Source organism: Pleurodeles waltl, chromosome 1_2 (assembly GCF_031143425.1).
Source record: "Pleurodeles waltl isolate 20211129_DDA chromosome 1_2, aPleWal1.hap1.20221129, whole genome shotgun sequence".
NCBI lineage: Eukaryota > Metazoa > Chordata > Amphibia > Caudata > Salamandridae > Pleurodeles > Pleurodeles waltl.
Genome location: NC_090437.1, coordinates 1,103,624,716 through 1,103,638,214, shown reverse-complemented (window position 1 = coordinate 1,103,638,214; position 13,499 = coordinate 1,103,624,716).

Genomic DNA, 13,499 nt, shown 5'->3' with positions numbered 1-13,499 from the left:
GTGAGATATGCTCTGTGTAATATAGCATATTCGATGAATTTGAATCTCGTATTACGTGATATTTGACTAGGATATTTTGGTATGGTAGTCCATTCCTCATCTAAAATCTCTCTCCCCACATCTGTTTCCCATTTAAGTTTAAGCGCCATCAGAGGCCGAGACAAGTGGGTCCTCAGCCCCCTGTACAACCATTTAATCAAGTGTTTACCTTGACCTATAATACAGATAGTATGCACAAGGGCATGTGTAGGAGGCTCTATGTTATCCGGGGCCCAATGCTTTTTAACATAGTGTATGATATTAGCGTGTCGGAGCGCTGACGACAAGTTATGTTTGTGTATAAAGTCAGTGTGTGTTAGCAAGCATTGATCTTTAAACAGTGAACCTATGGTGTCAATTTCTTCCTGTGTCCATCTTTGTAGTTGTGTGTAGGTTAATATGCCCGTAGTTACTGGTAAACCCAACAGCGGCATATTAGGAGAGTAGGGAATCGCATTAGATGTGTTCCTGAAGCGACAAATTTCCAGTACTGCAGCTCTACTTTCAATAAAAGAGGGGTACGCACCAGGCCTGGGGCCCGGGAGCATAAAAGGGAATGTATACTGCCTCTATCCAGCATATGTTGGGAATATTCTATTTCCTGTAGAATTCGGCCAATCAGCCAGAATGCTAGCCATTGAAGTTGACTTGCTATACAGTAGGCCTTTAAATCTGGTGCACTCATACCTCCTTGATCCACGGGCATCTGCAACTTAGCCAAACTTATTCTACATCTTCCTCATCCCCATATAAGCTCCAGCAACATAGAGTTGAATGTTTTAAAGTAAGTTTCTGGCACTCCCACCGGTAAATTTGTAAAGTAATATAAGAGGCGGGGCAACATTACCATCTTGGCCAATGCTAGTCTACCCGCAATCGAAATTGGTAATGTTATCCAAAACTGGATCTGTGGCTTAAGTGAGGTAATGGCTCTTTTTAAGTTACCCTCTAGGAGATCCGTCTGTGTGCGATACACCTGGATACCAAGGTATCGGAATGTGTCTGTCGCCACCTGTAACTGTCGATCAATAAAATGGTATTGCAGTGCCTCTATGCAATCCACAGAAGGAGAATGCTATGGATTTATTAAAGTTTATGGCCAATCTGGACAGAGGCATGAACCTCTCGAAGATACGTGGAGCTGTAACAGGGTTTTGTCCGAGATCTTTTATATACAATATAATGTCATCTGCATATAGTGAAACTACATGCTTTGTATTTTCTATGTCAATTCCCCATTAACTACCATCCTGTCTCAACAATTGCGCTAGTGGCTCTATCCCCAGGACAAACAACAAGGGGGATAAAGGACAGCCCTGTCTGGTGCCCCTATACACTTGGTAGGAATCAGAAATATTTTGCCCTGTACGTGCTGTGGCCATTGGTGCTGCATAAAATAGGCAGACCCATTGAATATAGGCCAGAGGGAACCGTAACTTCTCTAGGACCACTATCATGATCTAATGAGAGGCATCCCGCCTGCCCCACAGCTACATCCATCACATGACACAGCGTCCCGATATTTAGGGAGGTGCTTCAGGCTGGCACAAATCCGCATTGATCCGTGTGAATGGGACTATCTATATATTTGAGGAGTCTTTGTGCCAGTATCTTTGCTACTTTATATTCTGTGTTTAGTAAGGACAATGGTCTGTAGGATGAGATATCAATTGCATCTTTATCTGGTTTCAGAAGGGGTGTCTGGGAGATGCCCTGTCTTTAATGATGTCTGGTATAATTGTTCTAAGTGTGGAGCAAGTTGTTCACTGTACAATGAATAAAATTCAGCTGGGAGACCGTCTGATCCCGGAGTTTTATTGCGTGCCATGGTTTTAATAGTTTCTCGTATCTCCCCCTGTGTGATTTGTGCCTCTAGCTTCTGTCTAGCCTCCGCATTGAGTGTCGGCAGTTCAACGTTAGCCAGAAAGAAGTAATTTTTTTCCCGCTCTATTGCTGGTGGGGCGGGGTATAGTGCTGTGAATAATCTTTGAATGCTGTGTTAATGTCCAATTGAGTAATGATATCACCCTGATGTGGGGTATTGATATGTAATATGGGAGTGGGAGCTAGGTCCCCTCTTATGAGACGAGCCAGGAGTGGTCCTGCCTTATCTCCTTCTTTGTGTGTTCGTTCTTTGTATTTAGCATAGTCAAATTTCTGTAATCTTTCGACCAGTTGTGCATGCTCAGTTCTGAGTTCATGTAACTTTTGAGCTTTAGTAGGGTGCGATATTGACTCTTTCTCTAAGATGCCCAACCGGTCCCCTACCTGTGTGAGTTCTGTTATCAATGTTTTCCGCACTCCTGATGTTGCTCCCATTGTTACACCCCGTATCACTACTTTGAACGCCTCCCATTCTACCAGTGGGGAGGACGCCGAGCCTGCGTTGTTATGGAAGAAGGTTGTGATCGTCTGCGCTAGCTCTTCTCGTAGAGCAGTATCCTCTAAGATCATTGGCTGTAATCGCCATGTTGGGACAGGCACAGACGCTCGTCCCCATCTCATTGTCAGCTCCAAGGGGTTGTGATCTGATAGTCTCTTTCCTAGGTAGGTGGTCTTAGTCACCTGTGCTTGCATAGATGTTGTACAAACAATACGATCTAGTCTCATATGTATTTTGTGTGGGTGTGAATAAAAGGAATGTTCTTTCATGTCACTATTTTTAGCCGGCCATATATCTGATAGGGACCAGCCCTGCAGCCATCTTTGTAGCGCATCTGCCTGCCTTTGCGCATTAGTTCTGGACAGTGGCGGGGTGTTCCGGTCCATTGCAACATCTAGAACTGCATTGAAATCCCCTCCTACCACCCAGGGGATATGTGCCCATTGTATCGATGCCCTCGACAGGCGCTCCAAAAAGATGTCCTGTCCAGTATTTGGGGCATATATGCTACCTAGTACTATAGGTCTCCCATCCAGCTTGCACCTAATCAAGGCGAATCTGCACTCATCGTCAATCTTAGTATCAACCACCTCAAAGGGTACCCCAGCCCGTATCCACACAGCTGCCCCACGTGCAAACGGCGAGCACGACGTGTGTAGGATTTGGCCTCGCCATATTTTGCAGAGCTTCGTTGCTTCGTGTGTGGTGAGATGGGTTTCTTGCAGATAGGCAATGTGCATTTTACGGCGATTTAGTTGAGCCAGGATTCTGTGCCGTTTTTGGATAGATCCCATCCCCCTTACATTCCAAGTGATAATATTATATTCGCGTAGTGCAGCCATATGGAGACCTTAATATAACTGTCGCTTTTTTGCCCCATTCCAGCCTATATTCCCTTCGGAATAGTGTATATGGTATCAATGCAGATGTCTGTCTTTGAAAAAAATAAACAACTCTATAAATTAATCGAAATACCAGGTAAAGCTTAAACCAGCTCTGCCAAACAGTTATATAATACATAACCCTTGTGCTATAACAAAAGCAAATGGGTGTTCAAAGAGCCTACGCAATGGGGTTGTGGCCAATAGTTCTTGCCCGCGGGCAGCGGGTTTCTCTAGTTAGAGCAAGAAAAATATACCAAGGAGCTCCACCGACAGAGCCCGCCATATCAAGGAGGGAGCAAAGGCCCCCACAAAACAAGACGGGTGCATTGTCAATGGTAATGTGGGGAGATATCTGTTAAAAGTCTAGTGCTAGTTGTGGAGTGATAGCAGGAAATAGAGCTAAGCTCCCTTCCGAGTCCGACGCCGCGGTGCTGTCCATGGAAGAGGTAGCATCACGTGGTGAGGAGTTCATCTCTTCCATAGAGTATGCGGACTGTATTGCATCATTTTGGTCTTCCAAGGCCTGCCGCAGACAAATTTCATCAAGCCAAGCACATACCAGGTCGGGTGAGTCAAAGAAATGTGTTTTTTGGTGATGTGTAATTCGGAGTCTGGCCGGGAATAGTAGAGTGTATGTTATTCCCTCTGTGCGCAGACTTTGTTTTACTGACTGAAAGGATGCTCTTCGCTTCTGGACCACTAGAGTATAGTCCGGATATAATGAGATTCGGGGATTGTTCACCATAATGGGATCCATCTCTCTCGCCGCCTGTAAGACAACATCCCTATCTCTATAGTTCAGTATCCGTGCTATCAAGGGGCATGCCGGAGCTCCGGGTATGGGTTTTCTGCCTGGTATATGATGTGCTCTTTCCACCGTAAAGTGTACCGACAGTCTATCCATGGCTATGGACTGCAGCCATTTCTCTATATATTGCGTCAGATCTTTTCCTTCTTTGCCGTCCGGAAGCCCAATTATGCAGACATTATTGCGCCGTGAGCGCCCTTCTGCATCTTCGATTCTTTATTGTAGAACTTCCACTTGTTGTTGAAGTCTTTCAATGGCGGTTTTATTCTCATTGTGGGTTGGGAGAATTTCTGCGATGCTTGACTCCGTCTTTTTTATTCTATCCGATAGCTTCATTTGACCATCCTTCAGGATATTCAGTTCCACTGTGATAGAGCCCAATCTGTTCTCTATAGCTTGTCGAGAGTCTTTAATTTCTTGCAAAATGGTGACGAGCTTGTCCGCATTTTCTTTTGCTGATAATACCAAGATTTGGTCTTCGGGGGTCGGAATTTCTTCACCTTCCATTTGCTTGCCTTTTGTACGACCCATAATTTAGTTTTTCTGCCTGGTAATCATCCCCGCAACACAAAGCTTTTAAACGGGCAAAAAAGTACAGGAAGACGTTTGAGCCAGGTAAGTTTACTGATTACAAGTGGAGCGTGCTCTAGAGTCTTTACAGTATGGTTTAGTACATTGCAAGGCTTTCAGAATTGAGCTATGCCAGTGGTATTTAGTAGTGGATCTGGAGTTCCCTCAGGGTCAGAACTGTGCCTTTTGTGTAGATTATACTTTTTAACGCTCACTGTTCGCAGTATTGCACTATGCTCATTTTAGTGCCATATCCATTAAAAAAATTCTCCAGTTTACCCGACCTATCAGCGCTCTATATCTTTTTAAGCGCTATTTCCGAGTATTTAGTCTCTGCCGTGCAGCAAGATGGTGGTGGGAGGCCTTTCGATAAGCTGTGTATTGTGGCCTATACCACCATTTAGCGCAGTATGTCTTTCAGTTCTTATGCCACAGTATATTTCTCTCCGCGTGGATCTCTAGTTTCTCGTCCCTTGTGTATTGTTCGCTGGCATCCTTGTCTGTCCGGCCACTATATTTTCCACTCTCTGTCTCAGCCGCTATCTCGGGGCTACTTGTGCATCACATATGTCTCTTGTGCTTTGCATCCGCGGCGCCGTACTGCTGGAAGGGATGGGAGGGGCGGGGAGCTTGGGCCCCTACTCTCGACGCGGCCGAACTCGTCCCCAGCCTCCAGCTTCTGGTCGTGTCACTGTATCGCCCCCCTCTTACCGTCCCGCGCCCGCGATCCTGGCTGCGTCACAACCCGTTCTCCTCCGTACGCCACGGGCCCAATTTTCCTCAGTTTCTTTCTGCAGCGTCAAGACTTCTCCAGGAGTCCAGAATCCACTTTCCAGATTCTCCGTTGTGTCCCCAGTCCCGTGATCGATTCCGTGGCAGTGTCTTCGCCCCTAATTGTACCGGATTGTAGTCTTGTGGCGAGCCCGGTCGGGAGCTCCTCAATTAAGCGACTGCCATCTTGGGTGGTTAGCCAAGCCCCCCCCATTGATTTTCAGATTTGTTTTAGTTGACATCTCCCAGACGTTATTTTATTTTTTATTTTGTGTGAAGTTCCATTCCACATACATCCATCAATTGTGATCAGCAAAGTGGTACACTGGGACGATCCAAAACAAGTAAAAAATCTGCAATACATTAACTGGCTACAAACAATATCTGTAAATATTTGGTGAAAATACAAACAATATTACTTTTTGGGCTGAGGATTCTATAGTACAATACGTCTAACTGTTTGTCTGCATACCTGATCCCAGAACTGTTGAAACTTAATACATTTAGCAAACATTGGATCATATTATCCGTTGAAGATTAAATCAAAAACATTCCAGATTTCCCTGATAACTTCAAGAACACAATCCTTTAGGTGCATAACTTAAATATTGGATGTTTTATATTGAAGAGTCTATAATCAGGATATATTAAGAATTGGTATGCTATACATTTTCTCTAATGTTACCTGTATGCCCAATGTAATGGACTACCAAATAGCTATTCACTGCAAGTTATCTGGATCATCATTAATCAACATGCAATAAAAAGGAACAATTAACCGTTTGCAGTTGATAAGCCTGCGTGATTCAATAAAGGGAATACTACACAAGGTAAAAATTACATAAAGACCATTGTCTAAAAAATATGCATTTGAATATATTTAAAAATCCCAATACAGGAAGACAAAGATTATTCAAAAGAATAGTATATATTGTAATAGATAGAATACAAAACTGATGGTGTCATAACTCTAAGGTGTTTGAAATAAACCCAAGACAAAGCAATATATTAACATGCACAATGATACCAAACCTGTAGATGTCCAACACCCGGGACAATCAACTGGCAAATACTGTATTAAAATAGAACGTTATGCAAGGCTCAGTCTACCCACCCTTTCTAGTGGTAACTGCAAAAAATCTGTTTACTCTATGTGGTCTTTTAAAGTGACATATGTAGATATTCTTTCACTTTTTCACCATTGTAAAAAGGATATAGATAACTATAACGTAATTGCTCTAAAACAGTATAAAAATTAAAGCGCAGTGATTTTTAAAAAATTAAGATTGCATGGTCCCATTAAGCGTACAAGAATCCTATCTCGTTTATGAAGGCTCATTAAGGTATGAGATAGTCTTACTGAACAGACACTCATTCTTTACCAAAATAATTGCTTCAGCTTGGATTGAGACTTGAATTTCTGAAGAAGCGGCAGAAGAAACGTAACATTTATCTGGGCACACCATCAAAAATAGTCACTGTTTCCACTGGATTCAAAGTTATACTGAAACCTGACCAAATCATGAGGTCTCCACCTCAATAAATGGAATATCCTGAGGAGGGTTTGAGGTATAGATAGCTATACCATCTGCATATTCTACTATTTAAGTTCTGCTGCTTGAAGAAGCAGTGGAGGTATTTCTATTGACTGTTTCAAAGTTCTCAAGAAGTATTCTAACTAAAGGCAAGTAATTGTGGATAATAGAGGGCAACCATGTTTTATTCTTCCTGGTCACATGTATCTAGTTGGAGATATTACTCTTGACAACTATAGATACTGAAATCCCATCATAGAGAGTTTGAATCAAAGCAAGATATAAGGCGCCAAACCCTATTGCACTCAATGTAGCCAAAATATAGGGCATGGTGACCTTAATGAATGCTCTTTCAGCATCCAAAGGGATCATTCCAACCTTTTTACCAACCAAGGCTGCCACATCCAGTATGGTGGTTGCTAAGGTAGTGTGGGCTGCGGAACCTCTTAACAGAATGAAGCATGTTGCATAGGATCAATCCATTTAGAAATCAAGGGGACCAAGTGATTAGCCAGAACCCAGGGGGTATGCTTTGAAATCACAGTTTATTAACCCCTTCTCCGTGAGGCCTTTTCCCCTCAGGTGCCAGGCCTTTTTTTGGCTACTTGGAGCAGTGCGAGCTTAGGCCCTCATAACCTTTTGTCCACATAAGCTACCCACGCTAAATTTGCATAATTTTTTTCCAACATCCCAGACTTTGTGGGTTCCCCTGAAGAAGACCAAGAAATTTGCCAAAATACAGTGACAATGTAGTTGTTTTCAAACAAATGGGAAAAAGGGGTGCAGAAGAAGGCTTGTGGTTTTTTCCCTGAAAATGGCATCAACAAAAAGTTTGCATTGATACAATCACCAGCTTCCCAGCTTTCAGGAACAGGCAGACGTGAGTCACAAAACCCCACTTTTCAACACAATTGTGGCATTTTTTTTGACATACCCCATTTTTACTATTTTTTGTGCTTTCAGCCTCCTTCCAGTTAGTGACAGAAATAGGTTTGAAACCAATGCTGGATTCCAGAACGCTAAACATTTCTGAAAAGTAAACAGAGTTCTGAATTCAGCAAGGGGTAATTTGTGTAGATCCTACAAGTTTTTCCTACAGAAACTAAAAGCTGAAATGAAAAAATATTGCAATTGAGGTGAAAAAAAAACGAAATTTTTCTCAACATTTTACTCTGTCACTTTTTCCTGCAATGCCAGACTTTTAAAAGCAAAATACCATTCCATCTGCTGGACTCTTCTGGTTGCGGGGATATTTAGGGCTCATAGGTTCATCAAGAACCCTAGGTACCCAGAGCTGCAACTTGCAATGGATTTTCATTCTTTACCGGGTATACAGCAATTCATTTGTTGAAATATAAAGAGTGAAAAATAGGTATCAAGAAAACCTTTGTATTTCCAAAATGGGCACAAGATAAGGTGTTGAGAAGCAGTTGTTATTTGCACATCTCTGAATTTCACGGTGCCCATACTAGCATGTGAATTACAGGGCATTTCTCAAATAGACGTCGTTTTTACACACTGTCTTACATTTGAAAGGAAGAAATGTAGAGAAAGACAAGGGACAATAACACTTGTCTTGCTATTCTGTGTTCCCCCAAGTCTCCCGATAAAAATGGTACCTCACTTGCGTGGGTAGGCGTAATGCTCATGACGGGAAACACAACATGGACACATCACATTTTTACATTGAAATCAGATGTGTTTTTTGCAAAGTTCCTAGCTGTAGATTTTGGCCTCAAGCTCAGCCGGCACCTAGGGAAACCTACCAAACCTGCACATTTTTTAAACTAGACACCTAGGGGAATTCAACGATGGGGGTGACTTGTGGGGCTCTCACCAGGTTTTGTTACCCAGAATCCTTTACAACCCTCAAAATTTAGCCACACATTTTGGTGACAGAAAGTTCTGGAATCTGAGAGGAGCCAATTTCTTTCTACCCAGCGTTCCCCCAAGTCTCCTGATAAAAATGGTACCTCACTTGTGTGGGTAGGCCTAGCCCTCAGCACAGGAAATGCCCCAAAACACAACATGGACACATCACATTCTCCCAAAGAAAACAGACCTGTTTTTTGTAAAGTGCCTAGCTGTGGATTTTGGCCTCTAGTTCAACCGGCACCTAGAGATCCTACCAATCCTGCACATTTTTTAAAACTAGACACCTAGGGGAATCCAAGATGGGTGACTTGTGGGGCTCTCACCAGGTTCTGTTCCCCAGTATCCTTTAAAAAAAACAAAATTTGGCCAAAAAACACTTTTTCCTCACATTACAGTCACAGAAATTTCTGGAATCTGAGAGGAGCCACAAATGTCCTTCCACCCAGCGTTCCTCCAAGTCTCTCAATAAAAATGGTACCTCACTTGTTATTGCCCGCGAAAGGAAATGCCCCAAAACACCATCTGGACACATCAAAATTATCAAATACAAAACTACCTGTTTTGCTGGGGGCACCTGAGTTTTTGGTCCTGGGCTCAGCAGCCATCTTGGGCTGAAACCTACTAAACCCAGACATATCTGAAAACTCAACACCCGAGGGCGTCCAGGGAGGTGTGACTTGGGTGGATGCCCCAATGTTTTCTTATCCAGAATCCTCAGCAAACCTCAAATTTAGCTAAACAATCACATTTTTCCCACATTTCTGTGTGGGATCAATGCACCGGAACACATTTCCTACCACCAAGCGTTTACCTCAGTTTCCCGATAAAAATGATACCTCACTTGTGTAGGTGGGCCAAGTGCCTGTGACAGGGAATAGCCAAAAACATATTGAAATTGAGGGGGAACCAGAGTGGGTCCAAAAGGGCAGTTTGAAAAGAAACATTTTTAGGGCTGACAAGTGGGGTAGAATTGTTATCAGTATAGATGAGACAATGCTGGGTGGTAGGAATTTTGTGGATTCCTGCAGATTCCGGAAGGTTTCATCACAAAAATGTGGGAAAAATGTGTTATTTCCAATGAATTTGGAGGTTTGGAGGGCATTGTGGGTAAGAAAATGGTGCGGGGTGCATGTGAAGTACCCCACCCTGGAATCACCCACATGTTTCGTTTTCAGATGTGTCTAGATCTTGTGGATTTTTCTACATGGCAGCGTCCCAAAGTCCAAAAAGTGCAGCCCTCACCATTCCAAGTGGACAATTTTGAGAGCAAGCACAGCTCTCATGGCCCAAATGTAAAAGCAAAACCCAAAATAATCAAACGTTCTCTTGCTTGCCGGGGGATAAGATGTTTTAGTGTGCGGGGGAGAGCTGAAAGACTGTTACCCCCTTCAGTTGGGGTGGGCGCATCACCAGGCCCATACTTGGTGGTAGCCACCACCTCACTATTTTTTTTTTTAATTCGCTGGCATCTAGTAGACTTTCTGACCCCCCGGGTGTGGATGGGGGTAATTAACCTATCTGCCAACTGGTGGGCAGAACAACTTGGGCCCCACCCTCTTATTTTTTTTTAAAACAATCTTCCCTGGTCTCTGGTCGGCTTTCTGCCCCCCTCTTGGGGGCAGATGAGCCTTCCAAAAATAGGCAGATATGATCAACAGTAATGTACCCCCATAGGGACAACCCTTGCCCACGGGGCTGCCCCCCAAACAAAACGCACACATATACACACACGTATCCTTGGTTCCTAAGTGGTTTCTGCCCCCAGGGGGAGCAGAAATGGCCTAAAATAAATTTGACCCCCAGGGGAGCTAGCCTTGCCTAAGGGGACGCTCCCCTTGCATGAAATTCGCGCAAAGAACAAAAATCCCTATTTCCTAGTGATCAACCTAATAAAAATAGGCTGATCTGCCCCCCAAGGGGGGTAGAAATGGCCTTAAATATATTTCCCCCCCAGGGGAGCGACCCTTGCCTAAGGGGTCGCTCACCTTGCGTGAAATTGGCACAAATAAATAAAAATCCCTGGTGTCTAGTGTTTTCTGCCCCCTCGGGGGAAGATTGGCCTAACAAAAGTTTAAGATCTGCCCCCTAGAGGGGCAGAAATGGCCTAATGACAATTTGCCCCCCCCCCCCCGCCAGGAGAGCGACCCTTGCCTAAGGGGTTGCTCCCCACATATAAAAAATAAACAAACAAAAAAATCCCTGGTGTCTAGGGTTTTCTGCCCACCCCCCGGGGGCGGATCAGCCTAATTACGATAGACCAGAAATGGTCTACATCAAATTTTCCCCCGCAGGGGAGCGACCCTTGCCCAAGGGGTCGCTCCCGTCAAGTGAAACTGACAAAAAAAAATCCATTGTGTCTAGTGCTTTCTGCCCTCCTTGGGGGCAGATTGGCCTGATATTAATAGGCCGATCTGCCCCCAAGGGGGGGCAGAAATGGCCTAAATACAATTTGCCCCCCAGGTGACCGACCCTTGCCTAAGGAGATGCTCCCCATATATATAAAAAAAAAGGTAAACATAAAAAATATAAATCCCTGGTGTCTAGGGGCTTCTGCCTATAATAGGCCGATCTGCCCACAAGGGGGCAAAAAAGACCTAAAAATATTTTGCCCCTCTGGGAAGCAGCCCTTGCCCACGGGGACGCTCCCATTATGTATAAACATAAATAAAAAAACAAAATTCCCTGGTGTCTAATGGTTTCTGCCCCCCCGGGGCAGATTGGCCTAATAACAATAGGCCGATCTGCCCCCAAGGGATCGACCCTTGCCTAAGTGGTCACTCCCCACATACATAAAAAAAAAAAAACGTATCCCTGGTGTCTAGCAGTTTCATAAATCATAATAGGCCGATCTTCTCCCAAGGGGGCAGAAATGGCCTAAACATAAATTGCTTCCCCTCCTAGGGACCTTGCCCAAGGGGCCGCTACCCTTATTCAATCACCCAAAAAAAAAAATCCCTGGAGTCTAGTGGACATTTCTGCTTCCTGATCATATCACGATCGGGCAGCAGAAATGCTGAGAAAGACATCAAAGGAAAGGCCTTTCCTTTTCTTTGATGCCTTTCACAGGCCCACCAGTGATCAGAGGAGAAATGCAAAAGCATTTCTCCTCCGATCGTGGAGGGGCAGGCCTCTGATGAGGTCAGCGTGCGATTGCACGTTGATGTCATCAGACGCCACGGTGGGTCGGGGGAGTGGGAGTAGAAGGGGAAGTGAGTCCCCTTCCATCCCTGCCCAGGGGATGGGGGTGCCAGGCCCCCAGAGGGGAGTGCTAGCGCTTCACCCCTGGGCCCCTACTTAGACGTAATGGTTACATCCTGGGCACCTGAGCGGTGCTGCCCAGGACGTAACCGTTACGTCCAGGGCACCCAAGGGGTTAATAAAGTGGTGTGAATAGATAAACATAATTTCTAATCCTTCCCTTCAAAAACATTATGACAAATATCTCATTCCAGGATGAAGGTCCTGAGCTCCAAACTGGTGACAGAATATACAACAAGCATTTCCAATGCAATGGGTCTCACGTTTGCTCCAGTTAGAGCTGTTAATGTTGTAAATCCCTAACTGGACTTTTTTTGCCACTTAAATTGAAAATGTCAAACAGTTGACAAACGCGAGCCAATTCAAAGCGCCACAGCCGCCATGAGGGCAAAGGAGAGACACAAAAAGAAAAAGAAGTTTGCTCGCAGTCAAACGTATCCACAAATGTGCAATTATCCATGTAACAGAGTCAATGTCTAAGGCGGTAACCAAACCGCCCCAAGGAGTGAAAAATGTAGAGCATTTACCAATGATAACAAAGGATTTTTGAAAGGCAAGCCCAGGAACGATTAATAGTGATGGGCGTGTGGCGGGCATGGCTAAAAGCCAACAGGTAGATTACAACAGGTCAGAGCGCTTGTGCTCTCGACCTAAAAAAAAACATATAGAACTCAGAGCAAATACCATCTGAACCCAAAGCTTTATCTAACGAAAGAGATAGGATCATTTTTTTAAGTTCTGATTATACAATAGAAGAATCCAAAATTGTTCTTTGTTGTTTAGTAACGTCTTTGTTGCGGATGAGCCTTAAATAAGTCAAAATAGATTCCAAGGAAGCTCAACGTAAATGTGAAAGACCCAAGTGATGTTCTCTTTCCCACTCGCCTCTTTGCTGTGAGAGTCTAGAATTGTGTCAATATAATGTTTGGTAACCTATTCATTAAATTGCAAGCACAAGATGCGACCAACTACTTTTATCAGGACAAGTGTGAGAATGCTAGGTGGTAGGAATTTTGTGGATCTTGTAGATTCTGGAAGTTTTCCTAACAGAAATGTTAGGAAAATGTATGCTTTTAGCCAAATGTTGAGGTTTTCAGGACATTTTGGGTAAAAAACCCTTAGTGGGATCCATACATGCCATATAATCATGGACCTGCTCACATCTCTAGGTTTTAGAAAAGGCCAGTTCTCACAGCATACCGATTTACCATGACAAGTAAGAGGACATTTACACCCACTATGCTGACCTACATGTCAAAACAATAGGGAAAAGAATGATAATGTTCTCTTGTTTGCCTAGGACTGGGGATAATCTAGGCCCAGGTGGCACACAGACTGTTGGGGCTGTAAGGGTGTGACCTGATGTCAGGAAAGAC